Genomic DNA, 15,907 nt, shown 5'->3' with positions numbered 1-15,907 from the left:
GTGGTGATAATTATGAAGGCACTAAAACCTACTCACCTATATGTTTTCATCCCCACTTACTATTTTTAAAATGGAATTTTGGGAATAGAAAGGAACTTGCAGATGACCTCAGCCAGTGGTCAAGCCTTTCTCAAGAGATCTCTTCGCTCCAGGGCCAGGAAGGAGGGGAATAGGGTAAGGACTCATGGATGGAGAAGAGTAAACCTCTGCCCTGCAGAGTGGGGCTAGTGAGCCAGGGACAAAGGAATGCTCATTTTAGAGACTTGGATCCAGACTTGCTCTAGTGTGTGTGTGTGTGTGTGTGTGTGTGTGTGTGTGTGTGTGTGCGCGCGCGCGCGCGCGCATGGGCACCCACGCACGCATGTGCGTGATCATGGTGTCTGTATCCATGTATGCCTGTGTGTCTGGATCTGTGTATGTTCATAGGACGTGGCTGTTAAATGGAATAGGACATCAAGAAATTATCAACACTGACACTGATTACAGATACTGGCAAATTAGCAGTATAGAAAGGGGAAATGAAATTTGGCTTAGCTGTGTAAAAGTAATACTAATTATAGTCACTTACATCAGCCCCTCACCATTTATGCCTAATTACCGTGCAGCACAATCATAATCATGTGTGACATTAAGTATATGCCCAGTTAACTTTCATGTAACCTGTCTTGGTTAGGATCAACATATCTGTTCCACTTAGACACCTGCTTGGAGATACACCGCCTAAAGTCTTTGCTGCTTTCAGGGCTAACAAGAGGGACTTGACTCCCTGGAGTTCTAGAACTGCCTGCCAGGTTGTACTGACAATTACTCTAGTTTGGGAAAGCAGTCCTCTCAAACATACCTGAATGCAGGAGGAGGAACAAAGGATCTGAGGTTTTTTCCCTCTCCTTCCACACCAGAAGGTCTTCAGAGGGCCCAGGGAGTTCATCTCCCACAGCTGAGGGGACAGAGACAGAGAGAGTGAGAGAGTATGAGCAAGAGATAGCAACAGAGAGATATAGAGATAAACAAAGACACGCAGGCCAAGAAACAAGGAGCCGGTCAGAAAGAGGCGAAGGAGATTCAGAGACACAGACAGAGGTGGTGACAGAGGAGAAAGTAGACACAGATAGATATAAAAAGTGGGGGTAGAGGCCCAGAGTCAGTTCAGTGAGGAGAGTGAATTCAGATGCCTCTGCAGGCCTGGTTGATTTTCTCTGATAATTTATGATACAAAATAGTTCCCAGAAGCAGACTCAGACAATTCATTGGAGGGTCCCTCATTGTCCTGGATGGTGCGGAAACAGGAGGAGCAAGGTGAAAAGAAATGGGAGGTAGAGAGAAGATAGACAAAGACAGAAAAACAGAGAGATGGGGTAAGACAGATAGACATGGAGGGGTCAGGGAAAGGGAAGAGGGGAGTGAGGGGGTTAGTGAGTCTTCTGGATGCTTGGTCAGTACCAGGCTGTGGAGACAGAGAAACAGGGATATATTCATGACTTCCTTGTGGTGATAAAAATTTCCATGTCCTTAATGCACAGTGGGGATATGATTCGTTTATTGGGCATCAACTATGCACTGGAACCAGGCTAAATGTTTTTACCTATACTGACTCATTGAATCCTCAAAATGACACTAGCTGGCAGGTACTATCATGATGCCCATATTATAGAAAAGGAAACTGAGGCATGTAACTCGCCCAAAGTCACCCAGGTAGTAAATGAGATTCAAATCCTGCCATCTGGCTGTAGATCCTATGTTCTCAGCCATGACGTATCACCAGCAAAGCTAGCAGTAAAAACCAGTTAAGGGATCCATGATTTCTAAACATTCTTGCTTAATGATAATTAATTTTTAACTTTTAGAGAGAAAGAGCTAGTGGGGTAGGGGAGCAGAGGGAGAGGGAGAATCTTAAGCAGGCTTCACGCTCAATGCAGAGCCCAATGTGGGGCTCAAACACAAAACCCTGGGATCATGACCTGAGCCAAAATTAAGAGTCAGATGCTCAACTGACTGAGCCACCCAGATGTTCCAATGTTATTAATTTAATATGCAAGTCAATCAACATTTCCAGAATGTAACATTTCATTCGCATGAAGACTTCAATATCTTGTTAGCTCAGCAAGAGAAGCAGGGGCAGAACCCTAGTGTTGTGGCTGACAAAGAAATAGAAGGCTGTAGGGGTCTTATTCCCTCATGACTTTCACAGAGTGAGATGGGCAGATTGCCGTGTCTCACCTCGGTAGGTCCTACTTCCGCAGTGAAGTGTGGCTCCTGTTGCTTTTCCATTAAATGACCTTGAAGAGACTGGAATTTGGTTTCTCAGTGACTCCAGTTTTCCCTGTGGAAACTCAACCAAAATCTCTTCATCAGCTTTCTGATCTGGTAATAAATAATGATAATTTGTAAGAGAACTCATTTGGTTATCATCCTTGGAGATTAATTGAGTAATTAATTTTAACCAAGTGCTTATGAAATATAAAGTGCTTCATAACTCTTAAGGATTTATGCTCCAGTGTTCTTATTAGGCCGGCAGGGCAGAGATCCTCTGCTTCGAAATGAGAAGCTGATTATGAATGCCCCTGATCAGGGCTGTTTCTCACTAGAGTGCACCAATCCCCACTCAAGAACTCATCGGGAAGGCAGATGATTGTCATTTTTTACTTGCCAGACTGAAACTCTGAGCACTGAACTGCAAATTGGAAGGAACCAGAAAGAATTTGGCTTCCTGGTTACTCAATTGCTGGTCGCGTGTGCACCATATTGATTTTTCAGTAGGGGGGATCTTTTCTGGGAGTGGTGGTGCTGGTGTAAATGGCTTCCTATGTCCGTGGAACCCTTGCCACACCAAGCACCAGGGGATACTGGCATGATTGTAGCCCGTGCTTCCTTTCCATCACTGCTCACTTTTGAACATACTGACAACTAACACACACAAAAGGCAAGAAGGTGACTGTATTAGTTAGTGATTGAAACATAAACTTTGGAGTCATACAGGCTGGGTTTGAATCTGGCATAACTGTTCCCCACCTCCCACCGTTTCTTCTGTGCAGATAACGCCTCAGTTCAACTTATATTATTGTAAAAAATGACTATGCTAGAATCTTTAGAGAATTGGTGACTGTGGTAGACAGAGCCAAAAAGATCTGTCCACGTCTGAAACCCCAGAACCTGTGAATATTATCTTATACGGCAAAAACATATATGGGTTACCCGATCATGGCAAACGATGTGATTATGTTAAGGGTTTTTTGAGGAGGTGTTTACCTAGGATTATCCACGTGGGCTGTAAATAATCCAGTGGCAAGTGTCCTTATAAGAGTGAGGCAGAGGGAGATTTGACAGAAGAGGAGGAAGCGGCAATGTGACCATGGAAGCAAGGATTGGAGTACTGTGGTCACAAACCAAGAAAGCCCTGGAGCCACTAGAAGCTGGAAGGGGTAAAGGACAGATTATCCCTGGAGTCTCCAGAGGGAGCACAGCCCTCTTGCCCCCTTGACTTCAGACTTCTGAGCTCCACAGCTGCAAGACAATACATTTCTGTTGTCTTATGCCATTCAATTTGTGGTAGTTTGTTAGGGCAGCCAAGGAAACTAACACGGTGACTAATGGGATGAGGGAAGTGGTAACAGGGAAACTCGTTTTGCTTGGTACCTGTTAGTGGCGTTGCAACAAAATAGTGGTCTCTTAAACTCCGCTGTGAAATATTCTTGTTGATCTTAGAACGGCATTCACACAACAATGTCTTTTTAGAATAAAGATACAGCAACCAAAAAGTCAGCATTTACATTACAGCGACTTGATTTACTACCTTTGAAATTTTCCCTCCCTTCAGGCGTTACATCGTTGTGAGGACATGTTCCTTATAATGCCAAAAATGATACTGTATGTAGTTGACTTTGATATGTGTTTATTCCCCCTGCAGAACACACACACTCACATTGAACTCACTCCTACGGACTGCGTGCAGGGTTTAGCTACAGCACCGCTAGATAGGTTAAATTTCCTTAGGGCATTCTTCTGTTGATATTGCAGACGTTAAACCTGTTGGGGAGAAATCCAAACCCATATCGTAGAAAAATTCAATGTTATGGTACCCCTCCATTAAAGTGCCTGCATAAAAGCATATTTTTTTAACTCAGGTTTATTGAGATGTAATTTATATGTAGCAAAACTTACCCTCTTTAGTCTACAGTTCTGTGAGTTTGAACAAATGCATAGTCTTATAACCACCACTGCAATCAAGATACAGAACAGTCTGTCATCCCAGAAAGTTCTTTCACACCCCTTTGCGGTCAGCTCTGCTTCCTAGCAACCAGGGTCTCATGACAGACACAGATAAGCAGGTGAGTTACCTCTCCTGCCTTTGTGCACAGTGCTTCCTTGGCCATGGCCACACCAGCCTTATTGGGTCCCTTGTCCTCTCCACGCCTCCACCCTCAAGTTTTACCCCTCTTGTCCCTCTCAGCTGGAACACTCTTCTCTTTCTTTTGCACCTAGGCAGCCCCTACTCATCCTTGAGATCTCAGCTTTGACACCTTTTCCTCAGAGAAGGCTTTCCTGAGTCGTTCCAATCCCTCTCTGTTGCATCGAACACATGTTAAACGGCGATTTCACATTTGTGTATTCTTTGGTTAGTCTTCCCTTTAAACCGTAAGCTTCCTGAGGGCGGGGACTGGGTTTTGCTCATGATCTAATGCTGAGCATATAATACAGTAGCAGGGGGGCGCCTGGGTGGCTCAGTCGGTTAGGCGTCCGACCTCGACTCAGGTCACGATCTCGCGGTCCGTGAGTTCGAGCCCCGCATCGGGCTCTGGGCTGATGGCTCAGAACCTGGAGCCTGCTTCGGATTCTGTGTCTCCCTCTCTCTCTGCCCCTCCCCCATTCATGCTCTGTCTCTCTCTGTCTCAAAAATAAATAAACGTTAAAAAAAATTAAAAAAAAATACACTAGTAGGTACTCAATAAATACTAAGTAAGTGAATCCATACTTTGAAACTAGTGATGTTCTAGATGTTTACTTTTGATTCTTTAAGATCAATATTATCATTGCTGTTTCACTTTAGTGATTTTTTTTCTGATGTGATGATCTTAAACCATACATTGTTAGACATTCCTCCTTTTACAAGGTGGACTCTAATTCCTCTCCCACTGAATGTAAGCTGACTCAGTGACTCACTTCTAATAAACAGAATACAGCAGAAGCGACAGTATCATAAAAGGTATAGCACTTTCTCCTTGCTTCCTCTGGGGACAGTCAGCCTGCGGTAAGCCAGCTGCCATGTCATGCAGACAATTCAGCAGGCTTATGAAGCCCACGCAGTGAGTAACGGAGGCCGTCTGCCAACAGCCATGTCAGGGAGGGAATTGGATTCTTCAGGCCCCCGTCAAGTCTTCAGACGGCAGCCCTGGCTGTAACCTCACTGTAACCTCATGAAAGACCCTGAGCCAGAACAATCCAGCTAAGGCCCCTCCCAGATTCCTAACCCAGGGAAACTGTGTGAGAGGATAAATGTTGGCTGTTTCACGCTAGTAAGTTTGAAGATGATTTGTTACACAAGAGAAGCTGAAAGAGGTGATGAGGGAAGAAAAGAACAGCAAGTGTAAGTAACTTGTTTTAAGGTCACACAACCAGTAAATGGCAGGTGCGAGATCCAAACACAGGTCACGTGGCTCCAGATCGTGCTTCTCTGTGTCACACCATGCCGTCTCCTAAAGGTGCTTAGCATGACAAACGCAAAATCGTTGGGCTGCTTTACAAAATCTTTGCAGATTTGTTCATGTTACAGTTTCAGGAGGCTTCTTTCTGGATTTCCAAAGAAGCTGCTGACTGGAGGAGTTTCTCAGAGAAGAGTAAGTCAAAAAGCAATTCTAATGGAGAAGTTTAAGTGTACTGAACTATTTAAAGAATTTCTGTGAAGACGTTCTGTTGGATGAGTGGATTGAAGCAAGTTTGTTATAAATTTAAAAAGAGAAAGTTTAAAAACCTGAAAGTAACTTTTTTTTTTCTTTAGCTCACTATTGTGGTGTAGTAAAATAGTTTTCACACTGTGAATGCATTATACTAGATTGCTCAATTTTTTATATATTCTACGTATTGATGTGTTTAATATTTTATATATTACACATCTTTAATAAATATTTATAAATATATATATGGTATATATATGATATATATATGGTGTATATATATATATGGTGTGTGTATATATATATATATGATGTGCATATATATATATATATATATATGGTATACATGAGGGAATTACTGAAATTCGGTATTTGACTCAGATTTCCTAGTTATTATTCCAAAGGTCCATACCTTGCAGTAGGCAAAGATTTCTTCAACAGGACACGAAAGCAGGGATCTCAACATACAACCTTATTTAGCCATTGCAAGCTATTTACATGCCTGGTGCCCAGTGGTTTTGCAGTCTATGCTGATTAGAACTAATATCTTCATTCCATCACCCTGGAACGACTCATTTCCCTTTCTCCTTCTATTCCTTCCCTCTTCTCAAATTAACAAAACATTTTTTTCATCTAATCACTCCACTCAACTTTACTGTCTTTCTTTATTAAAGCATTGTCACTAGTTTCCTCCTCACGAGTATTGGACTCTCTAAGCTAATTTATGACGAGATCCCCTGGCACCTGGAAGCAGGAATGTTGCTGCTCCATGGAAAGTTCTGCAATTGTGAACCAGAGAGATGTCTCTCCATCCCTTGTATGTGATGCCATCTTCATGTCTGTGCAGGAGATTTAACTTGAGAATTGCTCCTCGGTGGCAAGGAACATGGAATACTTTGGTTCTCCCAATAACTTTGCTTTTTAAGAATCTCAAATCACCCTGGAGCTGGAAAAAAAATTAATAATGCCAAGTAACAGTACCTAGGTCTCCTTGGCTAAATAAAGCCCATTCCAGTGGTTGCTTTTATTTTTTTTAATTTTTAAAAATATTTTACTTATTTTTGAGAGCGAGAGACAGAGGCAGAGTATGAGCACAGAGAGGGAGACACAGAATCTGAAGCAAGCTCCAGGCTCTGAGCTGTCAGCACACTGCACACCGCGGGGCTCGAACTCGTGAACTGCGAGATCATGACCTGAACTGAAGTCAGACGCTCACCCGACTAAGCCACCCAGGCGCCCTCCAGTGGTTACTTTTGGAGCTGATAACTAAAATCTCAGAATCCTGTCCACTTCACAGCCCATCCCCAACGGGAGCTCAGTTGTCTGTGACGTGGAGTTTGGCCTCTCTTTTCCACTCCTCTCCTGGGGCCTGCTTCCCAGCTGGTGGGGTGAGGAGAGGTGGGAGAGGGTTCAGGCACGTGTAGATGTGAGTGTTGGCACATTGGAGGTGATGGTGGGGACATGAGTAGTTCCAATTGGTCCTCACTGCTTCTTTACTGACCCTTGGCAATAAAAAGCTGGTGATGTCTCTGGCAGGGATGGGACTTTTGGGGACTCAGTAAACAACTCCCCTCTCACTGGGAGGCAGACCTGGGACTCAGGCTGAGGGAGATAGGAACACCTCATAATGCTTATACTGGTCTGCAGGGCTTAAGGAGCTAAGTGAAGCAGGCGAATGGATACTCCATCTCTGCCTCAGACACATGGACCCAGTCACGATCCCCAGCCTTGCTGATTTCTGTTGCAGGCCTGCAGGGGTGAGGCTGACCATGCTTCCTTTCTCATAACCAAGAGAAAGAAAGGGAGTGCTGAGTAAACACATAAAATTCTTCTACCCACACTCACCAGTCGGGCAAGTCCCTCTGCCTCCTGGGATGGGCAGTGAGTGAGGCAAGAGCTGAGGGAAGTCTCAACCAAGAAAGTAAAAAACAATCCGAATGCACATGTAGGAATATGTATGCACATTTTTATCTGATTTTGTAAGCAGCAGAGTGAGAGATATGGAAGTATACCTGGTAAGTAGTTCATAGGATTGCCCAGTTTGGCGGGTGGTGGCTGGGATACAATGTGAAAGGGGAAGAGGAACAGAGTATAGAGAGATAAGCAAAATGGGAAAAATCACCAAAACCCAGTATTACTGTGTCACCACAATGTATATATATATTATACATATATATACATATATATGTATAATATATATATAAGAAGTGATATTCAGGGCACCTGGTTAGCTCAGTCAGAAGAGCATGTGACTCTTGATCTCAAGATCATGAGTTCAAGCCCCATGTTGGATGTAGAGCTTAAATAAATTTTTAAAAATCTTAAAAAAACAAAAAACAAAAAAAGAAGTGATATTCACAATATTTCAACCTGTATGGCATGGTTAATACTCTACCAATTAAAGTAGATACCAGGGGCGCCTGGGTGGCTCAGTCAGTTAAGCATCCAACTTTGGCTCAGGTCATGATCTCATGGTACATGAGTTTGGGCCTCACGTTGGGCTCTCTGCTGTCAGCGCAGAGCCTTCTTCAGATCCTCTGTCTCCCTCTCTCTCTGCCCCTCCCATGACCATGCACACGGTGCTTTCTCTCTCTTTCTCTCTCAAAAAGTAAACATTAAAAGAATAAATAAAATGATGTTTAAAAAAATAAAGTAGATACCAAAAAACTGGGGCAGGATCCCTGAAAATTCCCTCACTGAACCAGGCGTTAATCTGAATTGTAGGGTGCTCCAAGGGGTCCTGGGAGGAGACCGGGAGACCAGGGTGGTAGGACGTGATTTTGAGGATTGCGGGGAGGGTGGCAGCACTTGAAAGGCTCAAGACCATAGCTATTTACTAAACCACTTCAGAAGCACGTCAATGTTTTGACAACGTGTACAGCTCTATCAAGGCATTCCACTTAAATAACATACTTGTTGACTTACTCATAATTAACAGCAAATCCTTAAAATATAACTGGAAAGTTTTCTTCCTATACTATGTTATCTAATTCAACTGGGAATAGGCATAGCTTGTATGAAGAAAACCTCTAAATTCTGGGTGCTGGAGGATCACTTTATTTTTATTTTTATTTTTTTTTCAACGTTTTTTATTTATTTTTGGGACAGAGAGAGACAGAGCATGAACGGGGGAGGGGCAGAGAGAGAGGGAGACACAGAATCGGAAACAGGCTCCAGGCTCTGAGCCATCAGCCCAGAGCCTGACGCGGGGCTCGAACTCACGGACCGCGAGATCGTGACCTGGCTGAAGTCGGACGCTTAACCGACTGCGCCACCCAGGCGCCTCTGGAGGATCACTTTAAAGCCTCACTCAAATGACTGGAAAGTTGATGCTTGGCTATTGGCTGGAAACTTCATCAGGGCTATGGATTAGGGCCTTAGTTCTTCTCCATCTGGGCCTCTCCTCAAGCTGCTTGAGCTTCCTTACAGCATGGTGGTTGGGTTCCAAGAGAACAAGGAGGTGGCCTTTTATAATCTAAGAAGTCACACAGTGTCAGTTCATTATAGTCTATTGGGCAGGGCAATCATCCAATTTTTAGGGGAGGGGACCACTCCAGGGAAGAGTGTCAAGGTCTTACCATAAGAAGAGCATATGGCTTCAGATTCTGTGTCCCTCTCCCTCCCTGCCCCCACACACTCTTATCTCTCAAAAATAAATAAACATTAAAAAAAATAAAGAAGAGCATATGGCAAGGAAGATATGGGAGGAAATACAATACGCCACAACAAATTTCTGCTATGTCTGTGATATCCATAGTCCATGCTGGCATGGGTCCCAAAGGTCTCTGCTTTTTTCCATGCTGCCACATGAAGGGCAGCGATTAGCTTGTATAATTGAAAAATTGGAGGAAGAAGGGAAAAGTTAGTATTTTATAGTCAACCAAAGGAAGAAATAAAGTTAACGTTTGTTAAGTTCCTATTTAACAACATGGCAGGCTTTGTGTTGGGCACCTGTCATGGATCTTTATTAATTTCAAGATTTCAAGATCCTTATTAATCTTCACCACATAATATGTACTATTACTACCACTTCATAGATGAGGAAATTAAGACAGAAGAGGTATTTAGCAACTTGTCCAGCTATACAACCAGTAACTGATGGAGTCAGGATGCAATACTGGTCTGCTTGACTTCAAAGACTATGTTCTTTCCGCCATGCTGTGCCTCAGAGTGTAGACTATAAACACAATCTGTAAAATGTCCCTATTTTGTTTTTTCTATGTAGTTAATTTTGTTTCTTCTTATGCATACATAAAAGATCTTTTCTTACTTCTCAAAAGGGTTAGAGTAAAATATGGCAAATAGTATAAATGTATGAATGGACTTCTTTTTTCTAAATAACCAACAAAGTCTTCTCAAGGAGCATTTAATATAACTCCCTTCTCAATTAATGCCCATGTTATCATTTGTCCATGTAAGAATGTAGAAATTACTACATGGGGGAATTCTATGAGAAACCCACATTAAGGGCACCTGGGTAGCTCAGCCAGTTAAGTGTCCGACTTTGGCTCAGGTCATGATCTCATGGTCAGTGTGTTGAAGCCCTGTGTTGGGCTCTGTGTTGACAGATCAGAGCCTGGAACCTGCTTCAGAGTCTGTGTCTCCCTCTCTCCCTGCCCCTCCCCCGCTCTCACTCTGTCTCTCTCTCAAAAATAAACATTAAAAAATTAAAAAAAATAGAAACCTATGCTAATTATTATGCTAATTATATTGTAAGGTAATGTAAATTTTAAGACATATAGAGGAATTCAGTATGGGAGTTAATTAAGTACAAAATGATGGGTAAATTGAGATACAAGTCCCATGTTTTGTACATATGTACTTTAGGAATAATATTAATATTAAATATACCATGGGACACCCTGTGTAGAGAAAATGGACATTTCTGTTGTTGCAGCAGGGATTTCCCTATAGTGGGGCACAGATAATGGAGTTCATCATAATTAGAACCCCTCAGTCATCAATTAGGTGTGTTTAATCTGGGTGTAAGGACCTCTGTTGCAATGATCAGGGAGGTTTTCACTCAGATATCTATTTATAAGATCTGGCACTGGTGATGGCGGGGATAAGAATGCCCCTCTCTTATGTGGTGCTAAATCCAAATCTAAAGGAGTAGTGAATGACAGAGACTGAAAGAATTACACATACTTTACCATACTGTTAACCCAAGCAGGAATGCGATTCAACCGTAACACGGTATGTCATCAATCCATGCTGCTGAGGCTTTTGACACTAACTTGGAAATAAAATTTCCTACTGAAACCTACTCTTTATTTTACTTATTTATTTTTTTATGTTTATTTATTTTGAGACAGAGAAAGAGAGTGGGGGAGGGGCAGAGAGAGAGGGAGAGAGAGAATCCTAAGCAGGTTCTGTGCCATTAGCACAGAGCTTGATGTGGGGCTCAATCTCACACACGGTGAGATCATGACTTGAGCGGAAATCAAGAGTCAGACGCTTAACCGATAGAACCGTTAGGCACCCCATGGTCTACTCTTTAAAATGAATAAATGATTGTTCGGAACGGAGACATGCTAAGTCACTTGGAGGGAACAGAATGGCTTCCAGGCCAGCAGGGCTTTGTGGTGATTTAGTGTTTTATGAAAACACCGTCATCCATCAGAATTTAGGCGGCTTTGAACACAAACAAAAATGGTCATTGAGGCAAATGCTGGTTGGGTCTATTTGATCATTGTTCAGGAGGAGGAAGCCTTAGTCTTTTAAATGGTCCACTCTTATTCATTCATTAACTGAACTTTATCAAGAGCCTACCCGGTCAGGCATTATCCTAAATGCTGGAAATATGGAAGTAAAGAAGTCAAAGTCCTTATGGAGTCTACATTCTAGTGGGGAAGGCAGTCAATACAAAAAAATAAACACACATACCAATAACATAAAGTCTGTGGTCTGAAAAAAAGCTTAAGAAGGTAGGAAGACTGTGAATGAGGGCAGTGATGAGGAAGGAAATGGCATTATTTTAGATTAAAAGGTCAAGAAAGGCGCATCTGAACAGGTGACCTGAAGGCAGAGATTCTTGAATTAAATAAGAAAATGAGCCATATAAAGATTAGTGGGGAAGAGAGTTCTAAGTAAACACAACAGCAAGTAGAAAGCTCAGAGGTTGGAATGAATTTGTATGTTCAAAGAACAGAAAGGCCAGTTTGGGTACCCATTAGTGCTATTTGCCAAATGTGCTGGTTCTCTCTCCTTCTAGGTACAAGGTAAGATTGCATTAGCTAGTTCTTCTGTGCATAGGTAGGACCATATGACTTATTTTAGACAGCAAATCATGAGCAGAAATGACATGTGCCATTTAATGGACAGGGTGAATGCAAGGCTGTCTACAACTCTTTTTTCTCTTTCTGGCATGATGATTGGAAATACTTCAGACAGTGACTGCTCCATCAACCAGAATCTAAGAATGAGGAAGAAAACAATGGGGGCAAAGTTCCCAGCTGACCCCTAATAGACATAAATGTGAGCAAGAAACAAATTGTATTGTGCCAAGCCTCTGAGATTTGGAGTTTTTGCCTCAGTATAGCATAACCTGTCCTAGTTGATATAGTCAGCGTAACTGATGGAAGAAAGCTAGAGGGAGAGAGGTAGGAGATGTCATCTAAAGGATAAGCGGTGGGCAGATCATGTGGAGCCTTGTAGATTATGATACATTTGGATTTCATTCTGCATGAAAGAAAACTCTTTGGAGAGCTTCAAGCTGGAGAATGACATAACGACTTGCATTTTAAAAGAATCATTGGGAGCGTCTGGGTGGCTCAGTCAGTTAAGCATCTGACTCTTGATTTCAGCTCAGGTCATGATCTCACAGTCATGGGATCAAGCCCCACGTTGGGCTGTGTGCTGAGGGTGGGGCCTGCTTGGGATTCTCTCCCTCTCCATCTGCCCCTTCCTACCTCAAAAAAAAAAAAAAAAAAAAAAAAAAAGAATCATGCAGTCATGTAGGGGAAGTCCTTATTCATGGGAAATACATAGTGAGGTATTTAGGGATAGAGTATAATGTCCTCAACTTACCTTCAGTATGTTCAGTATGGTTTAGTAAAACGTGTGTTTGCATGTATGTGCATGTGCACATGGACAAAGGGGTAAAATGGCAGTTGGAAAATCTAGATGAAGGGTATGTAGGTGTTCATTGTATGGTTTTTTCAACATTTTTGTGGATTTAAAAATTTTTAAATCAGGGCGCCTGGGTGGCTCAGTCGGTTAAGTGCCAACTTCGGCTCAGGTCATGATCTTGTGGTTCATGAGTTCGAGCCTTGCATCAGGCTCTGTCCTGCAGCCTGCTTCAGATTCTGTCTCCCTCTCTCTCTGCTTCCCTACTTGTGCTCTTGTCTCTCTCTGTCTCTCAAAAATAAATAAACATTAAACAGAGTTTTAAAAATAAATAAAAAATTTTAAATAAAAAAATTGGGGGGAAATAACTCAAGAGAAGTACAAGATGAGACAGAAACAAAGGCTGTAGGAGGCTGCTGCAGGTCAGAGATGAGGTGATTTGGGCCGCACCAACAATTGTGAGGATCTGAAATCTATTTTATATGTGGAACCAGAGGATTTGCTGATAGACTGGCTGTGGGATGTGAAGTTTAGAGTCAAGTTGTCTCTTCAGGTTTTGTCCTGAGCATTGTGGACAGGTGGTGGATACCATTAACTTACGACAGGACAGCAGGGAGAGAACCAGGTTTAGGGGGTGGGAAATAGCAATCCTGTTTTGGACAAGTTAAGGGTGAGTCTCCAAGTAGAGACTAGGTTGGCAGTTCAGTGAGTGAGCCGAGGCTTCAGAGAAGAGGCTGGCTGGGAAAACAAAATTTGTAATAACCAGCACATAGTGGCATACTGAGAAATTACCTTTCTACCTCTTCCCTATGCATGTCCCCCCCCAAATTACTGCCCCTACCCCTTTTAGTTTGTGTATCCACTTAGAGTTTAGATTGTCACCAATCTCTTTCTTACAAAGCTGCAAGGAATAACTATAACATGATAGACAGACAGATAGATGGCTCCTGAGCTGTAGTTTTTGTTTTCTCTGCTGCGCTGTGATGATGGGAAAGACATATTCTATTCCTTTTGAGAGGGGGTAAGTAGTATCTGATGAAAGTTCAGGCTGCAGTTGCATTCCTCTTCCCTCCCCTAGCGTGACACATGGACACCATGCCACTCCACTTCCAGTGTAAAGTGATTAAATAGCTCCCCTGGCTTCAAAGAGTTAGGGCTATTCAACAATCTAATGCCTATTGTTTAGGGGATAAAAATAGCTTGTGCTGGCCCAGTGGAAAAAAATCAGGAGGTTCACAAAAGTTATCAGGGAAATGCATTTGTGGGAAGGGGTCATGTAACTTCAGGACACAATAATAAAAATCCCAGTTGAGAAGTTAGCACGTATTTGTCCTTTTCTCCCTTCCATGGTGTGGCAGATTGTATTTTCCAAAGATAGCTGCCTCAACATATCTCATCCCACATGATCTTCTAATAATGTGACATTGACACTCTTGCCATTGAGTGGTGGGGCCTGTGTTCCCTCTCCTTGAACTTCAGCTGAACTTTGTGATTGCCTGAACCAACAGAATACAGTGGAAGCTGTCCAGCTAAGGTTGGGTAACCCCCACAACCATGGGATGCAATAATATAGTAGTTCAAATCTAGTTAGTTTTAAGTTATTCACTATGCAGCAACAGAAAATAGGAACATGGGCTTGACTTCATCTTTTATATTTTCTTTGGTCTTGATTCTTTAATTTATATTCAGATTTTACAGTAATTTTGTCTGCTCTTGTTGCAGGCAGGCCATCTCAAATTCTTTGTGGAAGAGGGTTTAAATACAATGTAACTACATTTTTAAAAGTGCTCTCCTGTCTAACCCAGTGATGTAAACTCCCTGGTGTTATTCTGTTAAACGATAAAGATAACCCATGAAAGCTCTATCACCATTTTTGAGGGATATTTCTTTAAAGAGATTAGAAGAGATTTAAAAGAAAAAAGATTGCTTCGTGTAGACCTGTTCTACATTTTCTGCTCTTTCTCCCCCAAAACAGATTCTTTCCCATGAATCTTTGACAGAAATAATTATGACCTCATCTATGAGGATCAAGTGACTGATTCAGTCAACAAATAGTTCTTCAACAGACATTTATTGGCTACTATTGTGTGCCAGATATTAGACCAGGTGCCAAACATACAAAGACCCAGGCCCAGCTTACAAAGGGGCTTCTGGACTCCTGATTATTTATAGCTATAAAATGCCTACCATATGCAAGGACATATGTCTGGGCAAGGACATATGTCTGGGCACGGCTAGAAAAGCCTTTGAATGCCTTCAATGACGGTGTATTTAAAATAGCAACAATAAAATAAAGTAAAACTATCTAATGATCTAACAGGCAATTTAAAAAGTGAATGGAAAAAATTGTATAGCAATATTACAGTAGGTTCATACATCTATAAATTCAGTACAAGAAACAGAATTAATTTACTCTCTCCATCTCAGAAATGAAATAATGCTATCATATGGCATAAACCTTAAAAAAATGAAATTACAGTTAATTTAAAAGATCATGAGATACTGCAAGATGTTAGTTTAATATGTTCTTAGTCATCGCTTTTTCAAGTTTTACTGTAATTAAAATTTTTAAATCAGGTTTCCTAAATTCAATATCAATCCAACATAGTGTCATTACCTTTTCAGGAAAGGGGTATGGAGGCAGGAACTACAGTTTACCACAGTGGAGTCAGCATTTGGCACATGAAAAGCACTCATTAAGAATTTGTTGACTTTGTGAGGTGCCTGCGTGGCTCAGTGGGCTAAGTGACCAACTTCAGCTCAGGTCATGATCTTGTGGTTCCTGAGTTCAAGCCTCGCATCTGGCTCTGTGCTGATAGCTCGGAGCCTGGAGCCTGCTTCAGATTCTGTCTCCCTCTCTCTCTGCCCCTTCCCCACTTGTGCTCTGTTTCTCTCTGTCTCTTGAAAATAAATAAAAACATTAAAAAAAAAAAAAAGAATTTGTTGACTTC

General features: G+C 42.1%; 1 protein-coding gene across 1 annotated transcript in view; it reads right to left on the bottom strand.

The window, feature by feature from the left end:
• Positions 1–15,907, bottom strand: part of BBS10 (Bardet-Biedl syndrome 10) — a 91,405-nt gene that overhangs the window by 69,804 nt on the left and 5,694 nt on the right. The window contains exon 2 of the transcript XR_015253476.1: positions 2,218–2,361. The gene's annotated coding sequence lies outside the window, so the exon portion shown is untranslated. The remainder of the gene's footprint in view (positions 1–2,217; positions 2,362–15,907) is intronic.

The sequence above is a fragment of the Puma concolor genome, chromosome B4 (assembly GCF_028749965.1).
Source record: "Puma concolor isolate L17-30 chromosome B4, mPumCon1.1.hap2, whole genome shotgun sequence".
NCBI classification, from domain to species: domain Eukaryota; kingdom Metazoa; phylum Chordata; class Mammalia; order Carnivora; family Felidae; genus Puma; species Puma concolor.
The sequence above is the reverse complement of the archived record's forward strand: the minus strand, read 5'-3'. Positions and strand labels throughout refer to the sequence as shown.